The sequence below is a fragment of the Monodelphis domestica genome, chromosome 2 (assembly GCF_027887165.1).
Source record: "Monodelphis domestica isolate mMonDom1 chromosome 2, mMonDom1.pri, whole genome shotgun sequence".
Lineage (NCBI taxonomy): Eukaryota > Metazoa > Chordata > Mammalia > Didelphimorphia > Didelphidae > Monodelphis > Monodelphis domestica.
This window is the reverse complement of record NC_077228.1, coordinates 228,170,915-228,196,894: the sequence shown is the minus strand read 5'-3', so window position 1 is coordinate 228,196,894 and position 25,980 is coordinate 228,170,915. Positions and strand designations below refer to the sequence as shown.

The following is a 25,980-nucleotide window of genomic DNA, read 5'->3' as shown; positions in this document are numbered from 1 at the left end:
AGCCTACCATAACTGGTGTGTCTTACTGTTTCTAAAGGCAGCTCCTAATAAAACATCCTCCTCCTAAAGACTTGTCTTGTCTCACACATTCACACACTCCTACACACTCCCCCTTTCTCACAAACACTCTATGATACTTCAAAATGGTCCATTTTACAGGACTTGGAGCAAATTGTTTTTTATTTTAAAAGACTGCAGAGTTTTATAGTTGTAGCATTGCTTTTAGGAAATATAGTGGATTAGAGTTACTATCTAGAAAAGGCAAAGTGTGTAAAATGTTAGTGGGATTTATCTGATTAAAGAACATGTTCCACTTATAGAATGCTTAAAATAATCAGATGAGGTAGGTAACACAATTATTATTATTTTTAAAAATGCTTACTTTCTATTTGAGTATCAGTTCTAAGAAAAGTGACAGAAGAAGGTTAGGCAAAAAAAAGAAGAAAAATGCTTTGTTCTCATGTCCATTTCTCATTTTTTGTTCATCATGTTTTGACCATTAAGTCACACCAAGACCACTTAGAAGTAGGGTATGAATGTTGTGTCCATAAATACAAATATTCTACTTTTTCTGGTTACCCCCCCCCCCAACTCTTACTTTCTGTCTTAGAATGGATAAAAGTATCATCTATCACTTCCAAGACAGAAGAGTGGCAAGGCCTGTTTATTAGGGTTAAGTGACTTGCTTAGGATCACACAGGTAGCAACTTGGTCAGGTCCTCCCAACTCCAGTCTGATGCTCTATCCAGTTACCCATCTTCCCTGAGCACAAATATTATCCCTACTTTGCAGATGAGGAAACTAAGGCTCAGCAAAATATAATAAGCCTATGGTCATAGAGCTAGAGAGTTAAGTAGCCAGAGTAGAAAGAAACTGTTCCCAGTTGCAAGAAGACCTGAGTTAAAATCCAGCCTCAGACACTAGCTATGTGGCTTTGGGTAAGTCACTTAACTTCTCTCTGAGCTTCCTTAGCTGATGGGGGATAATAATAGTACCTTCTCTGCAGGTTTGTTGTGAGAATCAAATGAGACATTATTTGTAAAGCACTTTGTACACCTTAATGTGCTATATAAATGCCAGCTATTATTATGTTTTGATTTTTATTAAATGTCAGGGGTAAGATTGAACCCAAGTCTTTAGGCAGAAAGTCTGGCATTCATTTTACTTCAACATGAAATGTATTCCAAAATAACGGAAATGATCTGCTGGCTGGTCTTCTTTTAAATGCTATTACATATCTATTAACTATAATAATTTTAATTTCAAGGTAATTAATTCTAAGCTTCTCCTTTAGTACTAACTAATCTATGTATTCTACAGCTTCCCAAACTAGCTCCAAGTAAAGACTAAATAATTGTCATCAAGGAGGCCAGTCTATTTGCAAAGTGAACACTGTACCTCCAATTCACATAATAAGTCTAGAAAAAGATGAAAAAAGGATACCCAGAGACATAGCCCTGTAGGATATTGTTTCAAGGTGAGATTTCATCTGGCACAGAACAGATGTTGCCAACTGTGATTTCCACAGCAGTGTTCTGCTACAGGTTCCAAATAATCACAGGATAAAACAAACAGGGATTTGGTGCTTGAAAGGACAAAGGGGACATCTAGTCTAAACTATTCATCTTATAGATGAGCATCCTTAGACCCAGAGTAGTAAGATGAGTTCACTTCTGTTTCTTTCTATGTGGCTCAGTGACAATCTTTATTTATTAAATAATAAATAAATGAATAAAACCTCTGTGTGATAAATTAACTGATCTGCAAACATTGAATAAGTAGCTTCTATGTGGCAGGCATTGTGCTGACTCTGGGGATACAGAGGTAAAGAATGAAATGAATGCTACTCTCAAGGAGCTATGTTGAACAAGGGAGATGACACATATATAAATGTGTACAGAATAACTATAAGGGAATAGCTCAGAGGTAATTAGTAAGAAAGGACATTGGTAGACCTGAGGAAGAAGTGCAATGCAGTCATTGGGGCTAGGCAGTACAAGGGCATAATTCAGTGCCTCACGGTCAAAACAGAAAAAAGCTAGTTGAATTGGATCACCAAGCAAGAGAGGGTTGGTAACGCCACCTTGCTTTATAAGGCCCCAAATTATTCTGGATGATTTGACTACCATAAATCCTCAAGTACTCTGATCACTCTTAGTTCCCTGGAACTTAGCCTTCTTAGTTCCCTGGAAATTCCCATTATTGTTGTCTTTCCCAAGACGGTGTTCTCAGAGCAATAGCTCTGTGTAGTAGCCAATGAGCAATGTCTCCCTTTTCCTGATTAAAGAAGTGTTCTTTTATAACTATATTGGTAGTTCTTTTGTTTTTTTAGGTTGATAGTAATAAACAATAGGTTAGGGACTGGTTGTGAAAGGCTTTAAAAGCTAAACAGAGGAGTTCATATTTCATTTTAGGGGCAGTAGGCTGCCATTGGAATTTATTGAGAGGAGAGTGAACTGATCAGATCTGTGCTTAGGGAAAGTCATTTAGGCAGATGGGTGTAGGATGAACCAGTGTGGGAGAGATGAGGTAGGAGACCAAGCAGGAGGATATTATAATAATCAAGGTGACAGGTGGTGGGTATCTGAACTAAGGTGGTAGTTGAATGAGCAGAGAGAAAGGGGTGGGCTGGAGCAATGAGGTGACACAAGAAGAACTAGAAATTGATTGACTATGTTGCTTAAGGGGATTTGAGGAGTCAAGGATAATGAATGTTAGGTTAGGAATGTGGGAGAGCAGAAAAATGGTATAGCCTTTTAAGAAATAGGGAAGTGTGGAAGAAGGTCGGGTTTTTTTTGGGAAAGATAATACGTTCTGTTTTGGACTTAAGTTTGAAATGTCTTTGGGACATCAATTCGAAGTATTCAATAAGCAGTTAGTTGGTATTGTGGTGCTGAAGCTTAGGAGAAAGACTGATATTTGTGAGTTTCCTACATAGAGGGGATGATTAAACTAATGGGGACTGATGAAGTTCAAGAGGCTAGAGACAGGAGGAATGAAGGAGGGAGAGGGAGAGGAAGAGAGAGAGAGAATGAGGACAAAAGCCTCAAGGAACAATCACAATTAGGGGGCACGATATGGATGATGAGCTAGCAAAGGAAACATAAGGAATAGTTAGATGTTAGAAGAAATAGTGTCAGGAAAAGTCATCTTTTATAAGAAGCCTTCCCCAATCCTCCTTCATCTTAGTGCCTTCTATCTGAGAATACATTTTCCTATATACATTTTGTTTGTATATGATTGTTTTTATGTTATCTCCCTTATTAAGCTGTGAACTCCTTGAAAGCAGGGACTGATTGGGCTTGCAGTGCCTAGCATGTAGCGGGCACTAAATTAATGCTAGCTGACTGACAGAGTTGGCTGAGATAAGACAGTATCTACTCATGGTAGTCAGCTATGTCAGTGCAGCATGTAGGTAGTGAAGGAAGAGAACTGAGAAGATGACGGAATTTGGGAATTAAGACATAATTTTGTTAAGAGTAATTGCAGTTGAGTGATGAGGTCAGAAACCAGAATACAAAGAGTTCTAAAAATGTTCTTGATACTATAAAACCAAGTACAGATAAGAAGGCAATGTAGTAAGAGAAGAAAGAATGTGATGGTACTTAGAGAGTGTAGGACTTAGAAGAAAAAGAAAAGATCTCATATGTAATAAAATATTCATAGTGGCATTCTTTATGGTATCAAAAATTGATCTGACTTCACAAAGATGAGTTGCCAAAGTCTGCATTCTTGCCATTATGGTACTACAATGCCTCCCAATTTGTTAAAGGGGAAAATTGGCCCAGAGTGTTGATGAGGTGGATCAGCTTTAGTTTCCCATTTGTTAAATGAAGGTGTAGGACCAGATGAGGACAAAGTTTCCTCCTACCTCTAATGTTATATAAGAACACAGATTTAGAACTAAAAGGGACCTTTGGTTTATCTAATCCATTCCTGTCATTTTCCCAATGGAGAATCAGATCCAGAAAGATTAAACTTCTCTGAATCCACTTATTCATTGGTAAAATGAAGGTAAAGCAATCACTTGCCTAAGGTGACACAGGGAGTAAAGGGAAGAGAAGGATTTGCACTCAGATTTTCTGATTCTAGATTGTAAATTTCTTAAAGGGCTGACAAGTTGTTTTATGAGACCCTCAGGTACTCCTCAATCTCCCTAGACAGGATTAGTAGGTTTGTCCTAGACTGAACAACAAACTTTCAAGTACTCAATGATCACAGCCTAGATGGTAGTATATATAATCTAATCTGAAGTTCCCTTTTGTCTTAGAAATTTCTCCCACTAGGTATCAGGTGATAATATACATATAATCCAGTGTCAGCTCTGGGAGGGGACAGGGAAGAGGAGGGGGAACAGGAATCATGCAACTATGGAAAAATATTTTAAAAAGAAATAAATTAAAAAAAATTTCTTTCATTGTATCTGGGTTTCTCCCAGGTAGTTCACCTTCCCTAGCCTCCATGTAAGCCAATCAGTTATCCTTCCTTTTCTATATTCCCTAAAGGGTATATAAGCCCCCAATTTCTTGAGTTTAATGGAAATTCCCATGGAGGAGATTCCCATTCCTGCATTTTCCCATGTTCCCAGAATCTCAGAGCCTTAACTCTGTGTGGCAGTACTGTTTGTGTCTGCATACTCTGGTGGCCAGAAGAATGTTGTCTCCCTTGTCCTGATTAAAGACTTGCTCTTTTCTTACTACTTTGGTGGTTCTGTGCTTTTCCAGGTTGACAGGGCAGAGACCACCTTCTGCTTCTGTGTCCCCAGTGTGTATTAATTAGCATAGTACCTGGCACAGAGTGGTCATTTAGTGTTTATTGATTGACTAACCTATCACTCTCCTATGCCATCTTGACTCCATGCTCAATGAGTAAAATTGATACAATCCTTAGGGAAGTTCTATGTAAATTCCAGACATCTGAGGAAATGATATGAATCAGGATGTCCTATACATACATGAAAACACATCAAATAGGTTTTCTCATCAGAATCAACTATTAATGAACTATTAATGTATGGGACACTAGTTCAGGTGCAGGAGAAAAACCACTTTTGTTATTGACTTTTGGGTCATTTCTGTGATTTCATTAGTTGAGAGTGCTTCCCTTGACTGCTGCCAATTGGCAACTTCCCTGCATTTTATAATCTTAGTTATTTGGGCATTGAGAGGTTAAATGACTTGCCTAGGATGTCACTTTGTCCATAGGCTTTAAAAGCAAGACTTGAAGCTTTCTTGACTAGAAGCCAGTCTTCTTTCATAGCATCTTTGTGACGAATAACTCAGTCAGGACATATTCTAATGAAGATAAAACTAGGGTGGTTGAATTCAGTGCAACTCAATCCAAAAAGGATTTACTGCTGGCCTCTAATCTACCTTCACAGCTAGGTGGTATAGTAGAGACAGTGCTTGAGCCTGGAGTCTGGAATACCAGAGGTTAAATCAAGCTTTAGATCAGCATTGCCGAAGATGTGGCATGTGTGTAGAGCCCGCACTGAGGAGCTGCTCTGTTCCCAAACCCCTCTTCCCAGCACCTCAGGACAGTTTTTGCATGCCCAACCCCTCTGTCCAGCCCCCCAAAGCAAGTATTTTCTCTTCTCCCTCAACTTTCTCTGGTAAACCAGGGGTCTCACAGACAGTTTCAATTTGTCCTCTGAGCAGTAGAAGTTGAAAATGGTTCACCAATGCTGCCTTAGACAGTCACCAGCTATGTGACCCTGGGGAGCTTGTTTAGTATTTCTTTGCCTCAAATTTTCCAACTGTAAAATGGGAACAAAACCTTGCAGGGTGGTTGTCAGTTTTAAATGAGATATTTGTAAAAAGCAGAGTGGGCTAAGTAATTCAGTGGCTTGAGAGTCAGGCATAGAGAATCCCAGAGTTCTTGGGTTCAAATGTAACCTCAGATACTTCCTATCTGTGTGACTCTGGGAAAGTCACTTAACTCTCAATGCCTAGCCCATAACTCTCTTTTGACAATATACAGTATTGATTCTAAGACAGAAGGTCAGGGTTTTAAAAAAATGCTTAGCACAGTGTCTGGCACACAGTAGGCACTCTATAAATACTTATTCCCTTCTCTGAATACCACCTCTCCACCCCCCCACCCCCATTTAATTAATTCTGTTAGTTGGCTTGATTCAAGTAGCCTTCTTTGTTAGACCACAGGAAATCTGTGAGGCTACTTACCCCAACCCACATCTGTCATTTCCTATCTGTCATTTATAGAAACAAACAACAACCAAAAAATCCCCTTGTCAGTTTAAAAAAAAAAAAGCAGAATTCATTAAAGGATAATTGATTTAGAATTTGAAGTAAGTTTAGAGGCTATCTATAGTCCAACTACTTATTTTACAGAAGAAAAAGCTGAGGCCCAGAAAGGTATAGTTGTTCTTTCTCTCCCTCTCTCTCTTTCTCTCTCTCTCTCTGTCTCTCTGTCTCTCTGTCTCTCTCTCTCTCTCTTTCCCCGATTCTTCTTTCACCCAAGCTAAAAGTGCAAGGGGGCAGCTAGATGGAACATTAGATAGAATGCTGGGCCTGGAATCAAAAAGACTAATTTTCCTGAGTTCAAATCTGGCCTTAGACACTTACTAGCTGTGTGACCCTGGATAAGTCACATAATAGAAGGTATCTCAGCAGATGGAAAAGTCAGGTAGTACTCAGGGTCTAGCAGGCTGAACAGATAATAAATTTCCATGGACCTTTGGGGTTCAATGGCAGGGTAGATGGTCCCTGACTAATAACTTGGGAAGAGGTTGTGGTCCCAAAGGTGGGAGTAGAATAGGACTCTTGGTTACTAAAAGATCTGTAATACTTGTGCTATTTGTATAATTCAATACAACAAACATTTCTTAAATGTCTACTAGGCAAGGTGAGAAGGAATATAGCAGAGAGGATGGAGTGCTGGCTTTAGGGTCAGGAAAACCTGGGTTCAAATCCAGTGTCTCCTTGTACACAGGCTGGAGATGACTCACTAAACCTCTCAATGTCCACAGAACTAAGACTAAGTTACAGAGAAGCAATGATCTGTAAGGGAGAATGGAAGCCAATGAAATCACAGCCCTAAATGGCCACACGCAAGGCACTATGGTAGGCATGGGGAAGGAGGGGGGGGGGGTGGAGTAACAGAGAAAAAAAATCAAGTAGTTCCTGCCCTCAAACATCTAACATTCTCTTTATGTCGAAAAACTCCTTTTGTGGCTGAACTTTTCATAGTATTTGATACATAAAGACCCATTGTTTCCACTGAGAGTCATTTATACCATTCCTCCATGAGTCCAAATGCAGGAGTTATAGTTTTAAAGAGTTAAAGTTCCTATGCCCAAAGGGTTTTAAAAGACTGCCTGCCCTTTCATCTAGCCATACTACTGCTGGTTTTGTACCCCAAAGAGATAAGGAAAAATACATGTACAAAAATATTTATAGCCACGCTCTTTGTGGTGACAAAAAAATGGAAAACAAGGGGGTGTCCCTTGATTGGGGAATGACTGAACAAATTATGGTATCTGATGGTGATAGAATATCATTGTGCTGAAAGGAATAATGAACTGGAGGAATTCCATGTGAACTGGAAAGACCTCCAGGAATTGATGCAGAGTGAAAGGAGCAGAACCAGGAGAACAATGTACACAGAGACTGATACACTGTGGCACAGTTGAATGTAACAGACTTTTCTACTAGTAGCAATGCAATGACCCAGGACAATCCAGAGAGACTCATGAGAAAGAATTCTATCCACCTTGTAAGAGAGAATGAAAGAAAACAGGATTTTTGCAAAAGAGGCTAAAGGCAAGGGTTTGCAAAAGAGGGTCTGGTCACAGGTACAGAACTGAAAGAGCAGTTCCAGAATCTGTGGAAGGGATAAAACCAGACACCTGAGGCAGTTGGAGATCCATTATTCCTGTCTTTCCAGGGGAGTGGAGAGACAACTTCCTGTTGGTGGTTCTGTCTAAGCCTGAGGGAAGGTGACTTATCTATTTCTTGAGAACCAGAGGTTCCTGCTTTCCAGCTATCTGGAGATCCTGAGATCTGGTCCATCCCTGTCTCTACCTGTGTTCCTAGAAGCTCCAGTATCCTGTGAGTTTCTGACCTGTGAGAGAGAGCTGCCATTACCCAGTGAAATCCTGTCAGTGAGAATAGCCCAGCCATCTTTGCCTTTGGCCTAGAAGGGTGATCGCTTCAAGAGGTGAAGCTATCAACTATCTGACGAACTTATAATTTTCCTACCAATAATTTGGAGGACCGGTTAGATCAGATTATATAGCTAGTGTTGGGATTTACAGATAGATAGTGTAGAGAAAGGTAGTCTGAAGAACATGAAGAAGGCTTCGTGAGAAGCCCGTCTAAGGAGGGAAGAATATCCAGATTGTATAGCTTAGGGACTCCTTTCCCTGGTTCTCCTTCCTTCCTTCCTCTTTTATTTTGATAATAATAAACCTAATTTGATGTGTTAACAAGCTGTGAACTAGTCAGATAGTGTTTGAACTTATAAACTGCTTCTCAGGTCTACACAGGCCTGTGGGCCAAGTCTCTGAGTGATATACCAAACTGTGAAACATCAAGTCTACAAACCTTTCCATCTATAATATCAACCTATTTCAACATCCAGAGAAAGAACTGTGGGAGTAGAAATGAAGATGGAAAAACATATGACTGATCACGTGGTTCAATGGGGATATGATTGGGGATGCTGACTTCAAATGATCACTCTACTGCAAATATTAATAATGTTAAATTTTTTTTTAAACCCTTACCTTCTGTCTTGGAGTCAATACTGTGTATTGGCTCCAAGGCAGAAGAGTGTAAGGGCTAGGCAATGGGGGTTAAGTGACTTGCCCAGGATCACACAGGTGGGAAGTATCTGAGGCCAGATTAGAACCTAGGACCTCCCATCTCTAGGCCTGGCTTTCAATCCACTGAGCCACCCAGCTGCCCCCTGTTGAAATGGTTTTTGAACAAATGAGACATGTAAAATGCAGTGAAATTGCTCATCAGCTCAGGGAGGGGAAGGGAAGATGGGAGGGAAAGAGCATGAATCATGTAACCACAAAAAAACCAACCTAAATAAATAAATTGGAAAAAAGATAAAGAGGATGCTTTAATGACAAAAAATAAAGAGAGCAAAGTTCCTATGTACCCTTTTTTTAAAACCCCTTACCTTATGCCTTAGAATCAATACTGTGTATTGGTTCCAAGGCAGAAGTCCAAGGGCTAGGCAATGGGGGTTAAGTGACTTGCCCAGGGTCACACAGCTGGGAAGTGTCTGAGATCAGATTTGAATATAGAACCTCAGATCTCTAGGTGTGGTTCTCAATCCACTATCAACTGCCCCACATTCTTTCATTTTATGTAGCTGCTAGTAAATTAGGGAAAGGAAAGAATTCTTTAAATATTAATTAGTGGTGATAAAGTTAGAATAGCTGCTGGTCACCTAGTATATGACCATACAAACTTGTGTGTGAGACAAAGATGAGGACATCACATTTCATGGGAGACAAATATTAATATTAATTAGCAAATAGTAATTAGTGATGATAAAGTTAGAGTAGCTGCTGGTCATCTTGTGTGTAATTGTACAGACTTGTATAAGAGAGACATATTCTCATGTGGGACAAAGATAAGGACACCAGAGTAGAGAAGAGACAAATGCTAATATTAATTTGTGATGATAATGTCAGAATAGCTACTGGCTATTTTATACAAGACTGTATGAACCTGTGTATCAGAAACAGACTCTCATGTGTGACAAAGTTAGGGTCAGCACAGTACAAGAGACAAATATTAACATTATCTTCATATTTACTAAGATATTAATTAGTAATGAAGTTAGAGTAGCTGATAGTCATCTTATACATAATTATACAAACTTGTACATTAGAAGCAAACCCTCATGTGACAAAGATGAGGACACTAGAGTATGTGAGAGACAAATATTAATAGTAATTAGTGATGATGGAGTTAGAACAGCACCTGGGCATCTTACACATAATTGTACAAACTTGTGCATGAGAAACAAACTCTAATGTGTGACAAGGATGAGGGATAGCACAGTACATAAGAGACAGATGTCAATTAATAATGTATTATTAATAATATATTAACCACTGTTAATATTTACTAAAATATTAATTAGTGATGATGAAGTTAGAGTAGTTGTTGGCCATCTTGTACATAATTGTACAAACTTGTTCATGAGAGGCAAATTCTCATGTGTGACAGAGATGAGGACACTAGAGTTATGTCCTCTGATGACCTTTGGGCTTGAAATATTTAGAAATGTTTGGCATTGGCAGGTCATCTGGCCTCTCTCTCTTTCATGAGAGGTGAATCCAGCAAATTCACCTTCTGTTTCTTTGCAACTTGGGCCATTTTCCCATTACTATTTAGAATCTTGGTCTTTCATTTGTACAAGCTCCAAAACTCCTGGATGAAGCTCAAACCAACTGTTTTTGATTTAGTGTTTAGAAATTCAGATGTCTTGATAATTTATTTTTCTTATTGGATTTTGCATTTAACCCTCAAGTCAGATGAGTGAGCATTTCTAGTTTCTCTTCTAGGAGACTTCATAAATAAATGTAACCAAATGTTGGTAAAAGACCTATGTTTGCATATCATTTAATCTAGAGTCATTTTATAGAACTTAGCTCTTCCCATTCCCAACAGAGGGGAAAACCTTCATGAGAAGAGTGAGACCTAGAGGTGACAATGTCAGACTGGGTGCCTTAGTGAGAGAAAGGCAAAAGAAGAGATCTGGACAATCTGGCTGGCGTACTAGGTATGGAGTTACTACAAATTAATGCTGTTATGCTGTTACCACAACCAAATGATGCCAACAACCACTGCACTGGGGATGTGAGAGGAATATAGACAGAGAGACAGATAGAGACAGAGACAGAGAAAGAAACAGAAACAGAGACAGAGAGAGAAGGTTTGGCAGAGGAAAGAGATAAGTGGAGGTGCTGTTATTACCACCTGTGCTGGACGCAGGTGAACATGAGGAGGAAGGGGGAAGGAACCAACAAATATTTTTTATTTCTTTTTAAACCCTTACCGTGTGTCCTAGTAACAATTCTAAGACAGTTAAGGATTATGCAAATATTAAGTGACTTGTCCTGGGTCACATAGCTAGGAAATGTCTGAGACCAGATTTGAATCTGGGTCCTCCTGACTCTCTGTTCACTATGCCACCCAGCTGCCCCTGAACCAGCATTTTATTAAGTGACTACAGCATAGCAGACATTGTGCTACGGACTTTATAACTATCATCTAATTTGATGAGGTTGGAATCTAAGAAAGCAGCAGTAGAGTGAGAGAGAAGAAGCCATGGGGGTAGCCACCACGGAAGTGGGAATGGCACCACAGTGATGAGGTAGCCAGTGTTAGACTCTGGATCAAGAGTTATTTCTAGATAGATCCTAGTTTACTAAACTCTAGGTAAATCCAATGGTGTCTTTCACATTTCCCCCCCTCTTACCATCTCTGTTAGGGTACCTTTTGGTGCAAACTTCTCTTTTTTTTTCAAAGTTTATTTATTTATTTTACTCCAATCATCCCATATTTTAAAGCCAGCATTAATATTGAGTGGCTAGCCATTTGTATTGCTTATTGGTATGTTCCATTGCTCAAATAAATATGAAGAAGATACTTTCTTATTTTTAATTGCTATGGCCATTCTACTTGGGGGCACAGACTCACAAAAAAGAGATTTTATTCACTCGTTTTTATAGCTTGCAGGGAACATATGGACCCACATTCTACTAGGCAAAAGACTTCACAGCTGGATGTTAGGGAAGTTAGGAAGTTGCTAGAGTTAGCCTTTGTGAGGCAGTCATCTTAGGAACTTTCTCTTTCCTTGATAGGAAAACTAGCCTCACAAAGGGAAAAACTGAGGAAAATAGCAAGGCAGAAAAAGTCTTGTCCTCAGAAAGGATGTGAGAAAGAGTAGCACCATGTGACATTTGAGGACTTTCCACAAACTGGCACCAGCCTACCTTTCTAACCTTATTCCCAATTACTCATCTTTCCAAATCCTCTGGCCAGGCTGGTTGACTCACACTGTTGTCTAAATCACACAGATCCTTTGCATTCTCTTTCCTGTCTCTTTGTGCTTCTGTCATATCACCTGCTAAGAAGGCTACCCCTTCCCTTTCTACCTATCCTTGGACTCCTTTGGAACTTAGCTATATAAGGGTGGGACTAGCCAAGAAGGAATAATCAACTTTACTCACTATCCACAAAAGCACCAATATCTACATATCATTGCTAAACCTACAAACTGATGTAATAGAAGATGAATAAAACCAGAATTTCCCTGTGAAAAAGAATTTTCTCTAATATACTACAGTAATTCCAAGGCCAAAAAAAAAATCTGTATTTAAAAAATTGTTGCTGGAAGAAATAATGAGCAGATGATTTCAGAAAAAGTTGGAAAGACCTATATGAACTGATGCAGAGTGAAATAAGCAGAACCAGGAGAACATTATACACAGTAACAGCAGTATTGTGAAATGATCAGCTGTAAAAGATTTAATTACTCTCAAAAATAAAATGATTCAGGACAATTCTAAAGGGTTTATGCCCATTTGTAGAGAAAGAACTATTGGAATCAGAATGAAGATTAAAGCATACTTATCTCCCACATTAGTGTAAGGTTTTATTTTGGGGTTTTAGTTTTATATGAGTATTCTCTTACAACCATGACCAGTATGGTTTGCATGAATACATGTATGATCCAGATAAAATTGCTTATCATCTCTGAGAAGGGGGAAGGAAGGTAAGGAGGATGCAATTTGGATCTTATAATTTCAGAAAATATATGTTGAAAATTGTTATTACCTGTGATTAAGGAAATATCTTTGAATAAAAATAAAATAAAATATGTAAGAACATAAAACAAAACAAAACAAAACATTTGTCCTCCATATCCACACAAAGCACAGTATGGCAGACTGATGAGCTGGAAAATTACCAGTATCAAAAAATGAAAAAGGCTGAAATCGCAACCAATGAGGAAAAAATTAAAGCAATTATTGGGAGTTATTTTGTCCAATTATATGTCAATAAATCTGAAAATCTCAGTGAGATAGATAAATATTTACAAAAATGTAAACTGCTCTAATTAATGAAAGAGGAAATAAAATACTTAAAAAATTACAGAAAAAGAAATTGATCAAACTATGAAATAATTCCCTAAGAAAAAGGCCCTAGGGCCAATTGGATTCACAAATGAATTCTACCATTCAAAGAACAATTAACTCTAATATTACATAAACTATTTGAGAAGTAGGAATTCTTCCAAATTCCTTTTATGACACATTTATTGTACTGATCCCCAAGACAGGAAGAGCTAAAACAGAGAAAGAATGATGAGCCAGGTACTTTTCTATTTAAAAGGAAGGGAACTCAAAACAGATTTTTCTGCTCCTCGGGAAGAAGCAACAAATGGTGACTAAAATGCCATCACTGGAATGGCTCAGGATGGAAGGCTATTTAATGCATTTTTCTCTTTCCAATTTTTTTTTTTAGCATATACCACATGACTGCTGCTGAGATGGCTGAAGGTTGGGACTAAGACTTCATAATTTTCTACTCTGGAATATGGAGCCATTGCAGAATCGCAGGATGCAGAGGCAGCTAGGTAGCACAGTGGAGAGAGAGCCAGGACAGGAGTAGAGAGGACCTGGATTCAAATCTGATCTCAGACACTTCCTACCTGTATGCTCTTGGGCAAGTCACAACCTTGCTTGACATTCTGTCTTAGAATTGATACCAAGATCGAAAATAAGAATTTAAAAAATAAATAAAATAAGAGGATGCAGTTCTCATCCAAGACGTCATGGTATAATGAAAGGATTTCTCACCATTTTTTGTGCTTTGTGAACCCTTTTAGCTATCTAGTCAAACTCATAAGACCTTCCCCAGAAATAGTGTTTTTAAAAGCACAAAACAAAATTCAGTTTTGTGAAGGAAACCAACAATATTGATAAATAGTTATAAAAATATGTGGGAAAAAAGCAGACATTCATGTGTCCCAGAAAAAAAATGGAAAGAGCAATGAACTTCGGAATCAGGAAACATGGATGCATTTCCAGGCTCTGACATCAGCTGTGTGATCTTGGGCAAAAAACTTGACCTCAGTTTCCTCAGATGTAAAATAAGGATAATAATACCTGTCCTTCATCAGAAGGGTTGAGAATTGGGGGCAGCTGGGTGGCTCAGTGGATTGAGAGCCGGGCCTAGAAATAGGAGGTCCTAGGTTCAAATCTGGCCTCAGATACTTTCCAGCTGTGTGACCCTGGGCAAGTCACTTAATTCCCATTGCCTAACCCTTACCACTTTTCTGTTTTGGAACCAATACTGATTCCAATATTGATTCCAAGATGGAAGGTAAGGGTTTTTTGTTTGTTTGTTTTGTTTTTTAAAGAAGGGTTGAGAATTATACTAAAGAATCTTAAAACACAGTAGAAATGTAATTATGATTCAGGTTTTCCCAGAGGGTCATGAGATAACTGGCATGTGCCACAGTGCCGTTAATATGGATGAGATCATGTCATTCTGTGGATTAAAGCAAACAAACAAACCCTCAACAATTACTCCATCACTAATGACTAAAAGGCAAACTCCTTAGTCTGACATTCAAGGTCCTCTACAAACTGGACCTATTCTACCTTTCTAAACTTATTTCTAATTATTCATCTTTTCAAATCCTCTGGCCAGGCTGTCTGACTCACATTGCCTTCTGAATCATCTAGTCTTCCAAAAAAAATTCTTCCTCCTAACAATGCTTCTACTTTTGTCATATCACCTACCTGAGAAGTTCCTCCTTTTTTTTATTTTTAAACCCTTACCTTCTATCTTGGAGTAAATACTGTGTATTGGCTCCAAGGCAGAAGAGAGGTAAGGGCTAGGCAATGAGGGTTATGTGACTTGCCCAGGGTCACACAGCTAGGAAGTGTCTGAGGCCAGATTAGAACCTAGGACCTCCCATCTCTAGGGCTGGCTCTCAATCCACTGAGCCACCCAGCTGCCCCCCCCCCCTTTGGAATTCTCAACAATCATTAAGTAGCTGCCATGCATAAAGCACTGGGCTAGATATTGGGAATATAATAAAAGTGGTCATTGAGATATTATCCTTTTCAGTATGGAGTGTACAGTCTAGGATTTCTAACAATCATTGTTTTCATCCACCCAGGCAGCTTAGACCTTCCTTTGCTCAACCTGAGATCAAGAAGTGAGTGATGAGCAAAGGTACATTTTAGCTTCATGGAAGGGGAAAGTTCTTAATTATAGCTATACAAAAGTGGTCTGGGGTTCTAAGTTCACTGCATGTCTCCAAGCATAGGTTGGACAACCACTTATCAGGGACATTTGAGGAGGATCTTTATTCATATTTGTATTAGACTAAATGACCTCTGAGATTACTTCCAACTCTTGAAATTCTATGAATTAATCATAGACTACCTCTTGACCCATGGCTGACATGATAGAGGGCTCAATGGATAGAGGGCTGATCCTGGAGTGAAAAAGATTTGAGAGCAAATCCAGCCTCAGACTTATATTAGCTGTGTGATCCTGTGGGAAGACACCTACTCCCCACCTGCCTCAGTTTCCTCATCTGTCAAGTGAAGGAGTTGATCTAGAAGTCTTTCCTGCTCTAGATCTATGGTCCTATGAAAAATATTTTCCTTTCCTGAAAAAATTTCCCCTTCCTATAATGGGGAAATGCTGAATCTCTTCTGTTGTGATATTGTGGCCAGATACAATGGATGCTGTGTAAATCAGAATATTAGAGGTAGAATGGATCTTAAGAGAGGGAAGCTAATCTAGTCTTCTCATTTTACAGATGAGAAAACTGAGGCTTAGAGAGAAGGAATGATCTGCTTAAGCAAATGGCAAAGCTGGGATTCTGAGTCTTTTCCTCCCAAATGCAGTCTACCTCACTGTATTTCCTTCCCCATTTTATAAAACTAACCTCAAATCCCACTCCCTTCCAATAAAACCCAACAATAAACCACAACCAATGACCCAAGAGACTCTAGGAATCCTTTCCACAGACACATCTTCAAGTCTGATGCTTTGATAGCTCCCTTTTCTCTTGATGCTACTGAAAGCAAAGAGATCTCAGGGGAAAATGTCATCAAGTATTCTTGTGCTGTCTCTTGGGTGAATTGTTAAGAGAGTCTGCCTGGAGTACTTTAAAAAATGTTCTTCCCTACATTATTCTCTCTATGAGCTACATCTTCTCTGACTGATCTAGTTCCAGGGAAGGCTATAAATGCCTCATTCCTTCCAACAGCGCTGGAGCTCAGATCTGCCATCCAAGGCTTCATCCTGAACTTGCCCTGTGGGAGAGAATTCATCCCTTCTATCCAGAACCCAGAAAGGCAAGGACCCCTGGAGGATAACCTTCACAGGAGGTTGTTGTCTTTTATAATTTTATATGCTGTCATTGGAGGAACGACAGCAGCTGGGTTCCTTCCCCATGCAAGAGATGTAATCGTTCATCTTATTAATCAAGAAGTAAGGTGGGTGGGGGGAAGGAGAGGGTGGTTGACAACAATTTGAAACATATCACAAAACAGCTGGTTTATATCCAAAAAGACAGATGAACTGGGTTGGGGTAGGGCATTCATCTCAAGGGAGAAATACAACAGTAGCAACCCAAGAGACTGATTAGACCTACTACCCCCACTTGCTCCTTCCCAGCCCAAGTCCTAAAGGCAGTTGCAGAAACTTAGGTTGGAATCCTGATTAACTTTTCAGGGTTTCAAAGTTGTCATTTTTAAAATAAGAGAGATGGACCCGATGTTCTCTAAGGGTTCCTTCCAGCTATTATTATGAGACTATAAATCAGATGACTTAAAGAGAACTACAAAACCTGCTCACCCTCAATCATTTAATGGGAAGGAAAATAAAAAACATTTTTAATGAGACTAGAAATATGGCTGTGTAAAGCATTTTGTGCTGATGAATACAGTTAAGAATGACAGAATTTACTGTTCTCTTTGGCTTGGCATTCTTGGGCAGCTAGGTAGCACAGCAGATGGAGCTTTAGATGTGGAGTTGGGAAGGCTTGAATTAAAATCCAGCCTCATGCTAGTTCTCTGAGCCTGGGAAATTCACTGAACCACTGTTTGCCCAGTAAAATGGGGATAAATAAGAGTGCCTAGGGTAGCTGTGAAGATAAAATATTTGTATAAATTATATATATATGCATATATATACAGAAGCTATTAATTCATAAAAAATAAAATTATTAAAAAGAAGACTACTAATATATCAAAAAACTTATTCACTATAATTTTCTTGTGGGTATGCTCTTATTATTAAGTTATTATTTTAATTATATAAATATATGATTCAATTATATAATTATTAATTATAATATTAACTGTGATGTATCACATGCTGGAGATACAAAGTCAAAAATAAGGTTGAAGAATGCAGCTAGGTGGATCAGTGGGTAGAGAACCAGGCCTAGAGACAGGAGGTCCTTGGTTCAAATTTGACCTCAGACACTTCCTCGCTGGGCAATTAACCCTAGTTGCCTATCCCTTATTGCTCTTTTGCCTTGGAACCTATATTAAGTATTGATTCTAAGAGTGATGGTAAGGGTTTAAAAGCAACAAATAAAAACCAAGGCTGATCCTGCCCTCAAGGAGCTCCCATTTTGCTGGCTGCCATGTTTTTGCCAAGATGGTGGTGATGAAATACACCTCTGACCTCTGGGGCTCTTAGAAGTGCTTTGAATACCAGAGGCCTGGAGGGTGGCATATATGCCATTTGCCCTGATGACTCATTTGTCCTCTAACAGAAGTCAAACTTATGGTCTTTACAAATGGTGGCTGCTGGGGCATTAGCTGAAATAGGCTAAACAGTTTTTTGACTGTCCTTTTAATGATTGCTCAAGGTCATAGCAATACTGTATTTTGCTCTAGGTTTTTCAGAATCATTACAATATTCAAACTCTACCCAATCAACTTTGTAGTAATTTGTTTTCAGACATGTGCTCACTGCCTCTGAACATGCCAAGATATAAAATCTTAGTATCAATTCCAAGACAGAAGAGCAGCAAGAGCTAGGCAATCAGGGTTAAGTGACTTAAAAAGTCTGAAGCCAAATTTGAACCCAGGTCCTCCAAATTCTAAGCCTCACCTCCTCTCTACTGGGCTCTAGCTACTCCTGTAAAAATATATCTTAAAGAGTTCCTAGTTTTTGGACTGGCACCTGAAACGCTAACTGACTGGAATTAAATTTTGGCCAATGCAAGAATCTATTTCCCAACCACATAACGAGTACAACTTGCTTGTTCTTTGTTCATTGCCCCACTTTACTGCATTTATGGCAGTTATTAAATATTTCCCTCCTCGCCCTCACCATGTGACTCTGGGGGAAAGAGAGCAAATCTCTGATGCAAACACCAAAGGACGGGGTTTTGTAGCTGGCAGCATGCTGAGATGAACAGAGATAATGTCTTTGCCTGAGAGATCATATATTTTATTTCTGACTGTGATGCCCTGTGGGTGCCTCTACCAAGATGACAGTAGAACTTGACACTAAGTGGGTCTTAGGAACTGGAGTTAGGACATTTGATTTGGATACAAAAGTTATCAGCTTTGCAAAATAAAAATAATGAAAGGACTTTATTAGGGCATTAACTTTTCCTGATTTCCCCCAAGAACACTTTCCAGATCCTAGCTGTTGATGGCACAAGACAGTCAAATAAGAAGTTTCTGGTGGAAAATTACTGGTTCTAGTCACCTTCATGAAAGGGCTGATTTGGAAACCTTCAGTCTTGCTGTTTCTTGTCGATGTCACTACTTGCTTTGGGAGTAAAAAGGAGAAATAAGAAGAGAGAGCTCTTCAAAATCTCTCCTTCTGCCAGAGATGACAATGTATGGAAAGAAATGCCTATAAGTGAGTGACCCAGATAACCCAACCTTGGATTTGTAAGGACTGAGAGATCTAAAAATGAACACATTCTAAAAGTAGTTCAGCTTTTCCTTTTGATTGGTATTTGTAAAAACTAATCTGAAAGGGAAAGCCCATAAAGTCAGATGTCTCAGAAAGAGGAGTAAACCACTCTGGTTGACAAATGTTAGCCTAATGGTGATAAATCATTTTCTTTGTTAGATAGTACAGCCTGTAAGGCTACTATCCTAAAACCCCATTCACAGAGGCAGCCTGGCAACTTCCCCACATAGGAATTTGGGAGTTAATTCTGAGAGGTGAGGGCTATCTTTCTAATGTTATTGCTTATAAGCCCATTCTTGTGTGGTGCCCCCATTAGCAACTGATATCAGTTAACCAGCCAGAGTGAATTAACTTTAAGAAATAGTTATTTGCAAAGATTTAATTGTGAAAATAGGTGGTACAATACATCCCCCAAAATCAGGGGCAAAGATTTCCACAAATTCATACAAAGTCCAGGGGAAAAGCAGGCTCGAGTTTAAAGAGCACATCTGGCAAAGAAAGGTATGTTTGGCATACCAGAAAAAAACATGAAAATTCATACACATGAAAATATTCTAGAACACCAAACTATACCCAGCTATACTGCTTTACCACATAGAGCTGACATAGAGCTGAATCTGATCCCCCCCCATTTCCCCTTGCACTTAAGATCATAGGATTATAAATATTAGAATTAGAAAAAAAGGCCCTCATTTTGTAGAAGAAATTAAGACCAAAACAGAGAAGTGATTTTCAACAAGTTCATGTTGCTGGCAAATGGAATAGCCAGAGGTTGAACTTTACATTTTTTTGATGGCCAACAAGAATTCCTTGGTTCTGAGTTCTAGATAAGGGTCTAGTTTTCAATGAAAAACCAACAAAAAACAACTGTAACCTTTTCTCAGAAGGTATTTTTGGAAACTTAATTCCTATTTCTTGCTTTATTGTATATGTTATACTTGGCCCTTCTCATGTGTGTAACCTGGGTTCAGACCGGCATTATTATGGGATTTGCAGTCTTCCTCGTGATTTGGACTAGAATGAGTAGGGTTGTACAGATGGATGAAGAAACTGGAATACAGCTGTGGTGACAAGAATGGACTGAAAGAGAAGCAGCTGGAGTAGCAGAGAATCAGGGAAGTAGGACACTTTGAATGGGGACTAAGGTAAGTTTTGAGGGGTTGAAAGCTTTTGCTCACACCTCTGCTTAATAAGCAAGAATCTGAGAAAATCTAAGTGACTGCTAAACATTCTTTTTTTCTCTCTTCCCCTCTTCCTTTCAGAAAGGATGGAGGTTTAAATCCTAAATCTCTGTTTCCTTTTGCTAATTTGTTCCTTATTGTTTCATTAGAACTTCAAATCTGGCTTTCCCCTAGATAAAGATATAATCATTCTTAATTGTTTTGGAATACATAAACATTTATGTAAATGTATATATGTATTTATACATATATACATATGTATAAATAATAGAAGATGGCAGTGGCTATTTTAATGAATGCAAAGAAATTTAAGAGAACAGGGAGATATATACCTGAGTTTAGTGAGCTGGGAGTTTATGATATTTTTTGCTTTTATAATTCTTTTAATGTTCCTGCTTTTGGCTTCTCTTCAAGATTGTCCTTTACTTGGGGGCAGCTGGGTAGCTCAGTGGATTGAGAGCCAGGCCTAGAGATGGGAGGTCCTAGGTTGAAATTTGACCCCAGACACTTCTCAGATGTGGGCAAGTCACTTGATCCCCATTGCCTAGCCCTTACCACTCTTTTGCCTTGGAACCAATACATAGTATTGATCCAAAGATGGAAGGTAAGGGTTAAAAAAAAAAAGATTGCCCTTTACTTCAGTATATAAGTGTATTTCCAATTAGTTGTTCCCTCTTTTGAATCTTTGGAGAGATTCACGAACATAGAACAGTTATGATTTTTATTATATACAAGGAGAAAAAGGTAGAGTTTAAACTGTCCAGGACTAGCAAGCCTATTGTTGTGGCTGAAAGTGGATCAAAAGAACCACAGGTGCCTAAGACAAGAACTTCCACCTTTTCCTACCATTGGAGAGAGGTGAGCCAGGAACAAAAGGAAGAGAAGGTGGTGCCCGAAGGGAAAGCTCCACCCAAAGTCAAGGCTTATGGGTAGAGATGCAAGTGTTTGGGGAAAATCAATACTTCCCCCATATCTTGGGAGGTAAGAAAGCCCCCTTCAGCCAAACTGCTCCACCAAGGCAAGCATCTACTGGTTACATGTGCAAAATATTTCCTCAGTTCAAAGCCTGGGTTTATTATAGTGCCTGAAGCCACAGAGCTAATAACATAGCAGTTAGTTTTCTCCTATCTTTTATCTTTGTTTCTTAATGAACCTGAAAAAAATGGCTTTTGCACCAGAAAACACCAGGATTCATTAAATGCAATTCCCAATTTCAACCGCCTGGTCCCCCTTTATTTTATTAGGAATGATAGGAAAGTAAGTGTTCAAGTTGACTAATTATATATGGTTAGTGCTTTATTACCGGCTGCTGAAGGAACTTGGGTGACCCACTCATAAATAATGTTCCAGTACTGAAGCTAAAACAGATGCGTGGCTATTTTTGTTATTTAGCAAACATCTAACCAATCACAATATGCCTGGAATCTGGGACCCAGATCTGTCCTTGAAATGCAACACATGGACCTTGAAACTCTTCTCTCAATACTGTTAAAGCTGATTTATGGTATAATAAATAAACCTTTTAAAGAATTTGATATCCAAAGAAGCAAAGTAGCCTCCAGTGGAATTAGATTGTTTCCTATATATTGGTTATTAAAGTCAGTAAAATATATTATAAATGCACAAAAGAAACAAAAAAAAGATTGAGGGGGACACAAATAGAATAATTTTGTTTACTACTATGTTAAATTTTGTTACTTATGCATGTGTGTGTACATACATATATATATCTACACACACATATAAATATAAAGCAAATTACATAACAGAGACTTAGTTTCTTAAGCATATGTCTTCCTTGTTTTGTATATCAAAGTGTTTATGTTTGTTGGTGATTGTTAAGTTTACAATTAAAAAAAGTCAAACCCTATTTTGCCAAATGTTTAGTTATTTAAATGCAAGCATCAGTTCTGCAGCTGCTATCCTTAAATGGAATGGGAAGAGGCAAAGTAGAAAAGAGAGATAAGTTGGTATGAATCACTTCCTTGTATTTCACAAAGTAACCAAAAGGAAAGGACTCATAATAGCATCTATTTATCTTATACCCTATAGGCAACCTTACCTATCCTGTCCTAAACAGGATCTACGGTGTATAGAAGGCTGTATCTGGGATCAGAAAGGTCTCTAAGTTCAAATCCCACCTGTGACCCATCCTAGTTGTGCAAAACTGGGCAAGTGACTTCCCTTCTGAGCCTCAGTTTCCTCATCTGTAAGATGAACTAGATAAAGCCTTTAGACTAACTCCCAGTGCCAGTGGCAGATTCAAATGAGATCCTGTATGGAAAGGACTCTGGAAAAATTTAAAGTACTATATAAATGCAAATTATCATCATTATTATCCAGCTACATGTTGATAGCAATTGAAGTTGGCATACTAAACTTGGTAAGACCCTCCAAATCACACACACACACACACACACACACACACACACACACACACACATATATATATATACATATATATATGTATATATATATATATATAACACTTTGATATTTGGTGACTTTGATGTGAAGATGGCAAGATATGTGAGAAAATGTATGTTCAGAAATGACTTGGGGATTGTATTAGAAGCCTCATGTTCCTTTATCATGAATATTTTCTTAAAAAGAAAAAAGAAAACTAGTAGGCACCAGATATAGCAACTATCAAGTAACATGAGAGAGAATGAAATAGATTTTATTTTGACAGACAGGAAAAGACTTGTTATCCATGTGGGAGTTATCCCTGAATCAGCTGTCTTTGTACAGTTGGACCATCAGAGCCAAGATCAGAATTTGTATTAAGAAACAACAAGAAGAATAATGAGAAAAAGGTACATGTGCAGTGGAAACAACAGAACTCTAAATGATGTAAACAAGTAACTGAAAACCAAAAAATGGGAAACAGATAATAAATAGAACAGTGACAACAACAAAAAAATAAATTTATGCTAAAATTTAATGATTGTAACAGCACTTTATGAATATTTAACTTTATCTGTACAACAGCCCTGAGGGTTGCAGGAAGCTGCATTTAGGTGCTTTTATTATCCTAATTTTCTGGATGAAGAAATTGAGGTAGACAGAATTAACTGAATTGTTCATGGTCACATAGCTAGTATCTGAGTCGGACTTGATCTCAGGTCTTCCTGGCTTCCAAGTCCAATGTTCTATCCACTGTGTCACCTAGCTGCCTCTAATAAGAAATAACTGTCACAACAAGTTGATGAAAGGAGCCCAGAAAGTACCTTTGTCTACAAACATATGCCTTACCAAAGAGAGCTGGCTGCCAAAGGCAACATTGGGTTAGAACATAAACTTGTTTGTAAAATCTTATGAGGTATGATAGATGAAAATTTATGAACAATATCATCTCATAAAGCAGAGAGAAAACCAATTTAAGGAAAGTGTGGCAAGATATTCTAGTAAGCAAAGTCATCCCAAGAGGTTTAAAGATGAAAAGGGAAGATGATTTCATACAGAAGGAAAATGAGAAAGATTTGCAAAAGCCATTTTTAACCAACTGTTTTCTCTATTGAGGATACTGGAAGCACCACTCTTGGTCCCTAACATCTCACTTGGACCATAATATCCAACTTGGACTTCAGCATCCTATTTGGACCATACTATCCCACTTGGATCCTAACATCCTGCTTGGTCCTAAACATTACAATCCTCAGCGTGCTAATAGAGAAGGGAGAAATAGATGCTAAAAAGAACATAGATGGTAAAAGTTTATAGAAAAGATCTGTGCTTAAGGAAATATAATTAAGAGTGCTTTGAAGAACAGATATATAAGGTTATCTGAAAGAGGGGAAGATATCAAAAAGCATGGAAAAATCTCAGATTTTGTAACGAAAAAAAGTGAATGAGAGAAATGAAGAGAGATATGCTAATGACCTATATGAACTGATGCAAAGTGAAGTGAGATCATTGGGTTTTGTAATGTTGTAATGCTGATTAACTGTGAAAGCTTTGGCTACTCTTATCAATATAATGATCCAAGACAATTACAGAGGCTCACAAGGAAAAAGATGCTATCTATCTTACTCAGGAACATTGAATGCAAATTAAAGTAGAATTTTCTAGTTTCATTTTTTTTTGCTTTGTTTTGTGATGTGGCTGCTAGGGAAATATGTTTTGCATGATTTCACATCTATGATTGAGATAAAATTTCTTGCCTTCTTGGTGGTTGAGGAAGGATTAGAGAGAGAAAAAAATCTGGAATTCAAAATTAAAAAGAGAAAAGAATGTTAAAAATTAATGAAAACAAAGTAAGATAGAAAAACTAAAGATGAATATCATACAGACAGATTTGGAGAGATAGATGGTAGGTGTGAGAAGGCTACATCATATAACCAAGGAAGAATTCTGAAGAGCAGAAATAGATTTCATCAAGGAACTGTATGAAGAAAAGATGAGAGTCATAAGTATTTATATAGTGCCTACTATATGCCAAGCCTTTTACAATTATTATCTTACTTGATCCTCACAACAACCTTGAGAGGTTGGTGGTATCATTATCGCTATTTTACAAATGAGGAAATTGAGGGAAACAGAGGTTAAGTGACTTGTCTAGGGTAATATTGCTAGTAAATGAGGTCAGGTTTGAACTTAGGACTTCCTTATTCCAATATATGTATATATATATATATATATATATATATATATATATATATATATATCAGCTATTCTTTATTCTAATGGCAGTGGATATCTCAAACATATTAGGTATATTGGTTTTTCTTCATTTTTATTAGATGAGTAGCTAGTCACAAATTAATGAATATTTATAAAGCAACACGAAATGCAGGGCATTGCTTAGAACATGCGCTAGGAGCTGTTTTGCAATCTCATTCTATGATTATCTTTGCCTAGAGAGTCTGTGTAATTCATGGTCTGATTTATTACAGGGAAGTTACTGTCTTTATAAATGAAGACAAGTGGGCCATCTGGGATGCTAAGAAGAAGTCTGAATGTAGGAGTGGTACAAAAGTAAGAACATTAGATTTGGAGTCAGGGGACTTGGGTTGGATTCCCCTGGCATTTGGGCCAAAGTGTCCTGGGGCCAATCTGGGTCTTACTTTCCTACCCAGTAAAATGAAAGAGTTGGACCAGCTGATCTGTAGATTTCCTTTCTGCTCCAAATCTGTGATCATGTGAGCATGGAGAGGAAGGCAGAGGATAGTCATGATCTTGGAAAATTCTGAGCTCCCTTCATGAGACCATTTCAGTGTAGGCCTGCCTGGAATAGTGAAACTACAGGCATTGCCTGAATTGTCCCCTGGTCTCATGATTTTGTGCAAAGTACCTAAATGAGAAATTTTCATGAAAAATCCTGAGAAGTCTGACTTCCAACACCAGCAAAGTCAGACTCAATTTCCTCTCTTTTGTTCTTGTGGAAGCTGCCCATGAGGCTTCTGTTAAATTCGAATGAACAACTTAATATCCTCTCACAGAAACATATTGACTTACAGAGGTTATATTACATAGACGTTTCTGCTAACATGTTTGCATTTCCTCCTCTGTCATAAAGGATTCTTGCCTGGGTACTGTTTATATATAACATCATAAGAGAAAAAGATGAATAGGATACCCAAGTTGTAGCTTCCTACATACTGGCATTATTTTTATAAAAATAATTGAGGCAAACAGAGGTTAAGTGACTTCTCTAGGGTGATACCACATTTAGGATGCATTGTCTAGGGTGATAGTGCTTCAAGTTTTTTTTTTTAACTGGGTTATACATATATTATCACTCAATACCCATTTCCATAGCTTTAAGGTTTTCAAAATACTTAATAAACATCTCATTTAATTCCCAAACAGCCCTGAATGGTAGGTGCTATTCC

At 38.2% G+C, this 25,980-nt stretch overlaps 1 protein-coding gene across 2 annotated transcripts in view; it reads right to left on the bottom strand.

Moving 5' to 3' along the window:
- PITPNC1 (phosphatidylinositol transfer protein cytoplasmic 1) overlaps positions 1 to 25,980 on the bottom strand; it is a 424,023-nt gene that overhangs the window by 51,438 nt on the left and 346,605 nt on the right. The gene's annotated exons all lie outside the window — the stretch shown is intronic.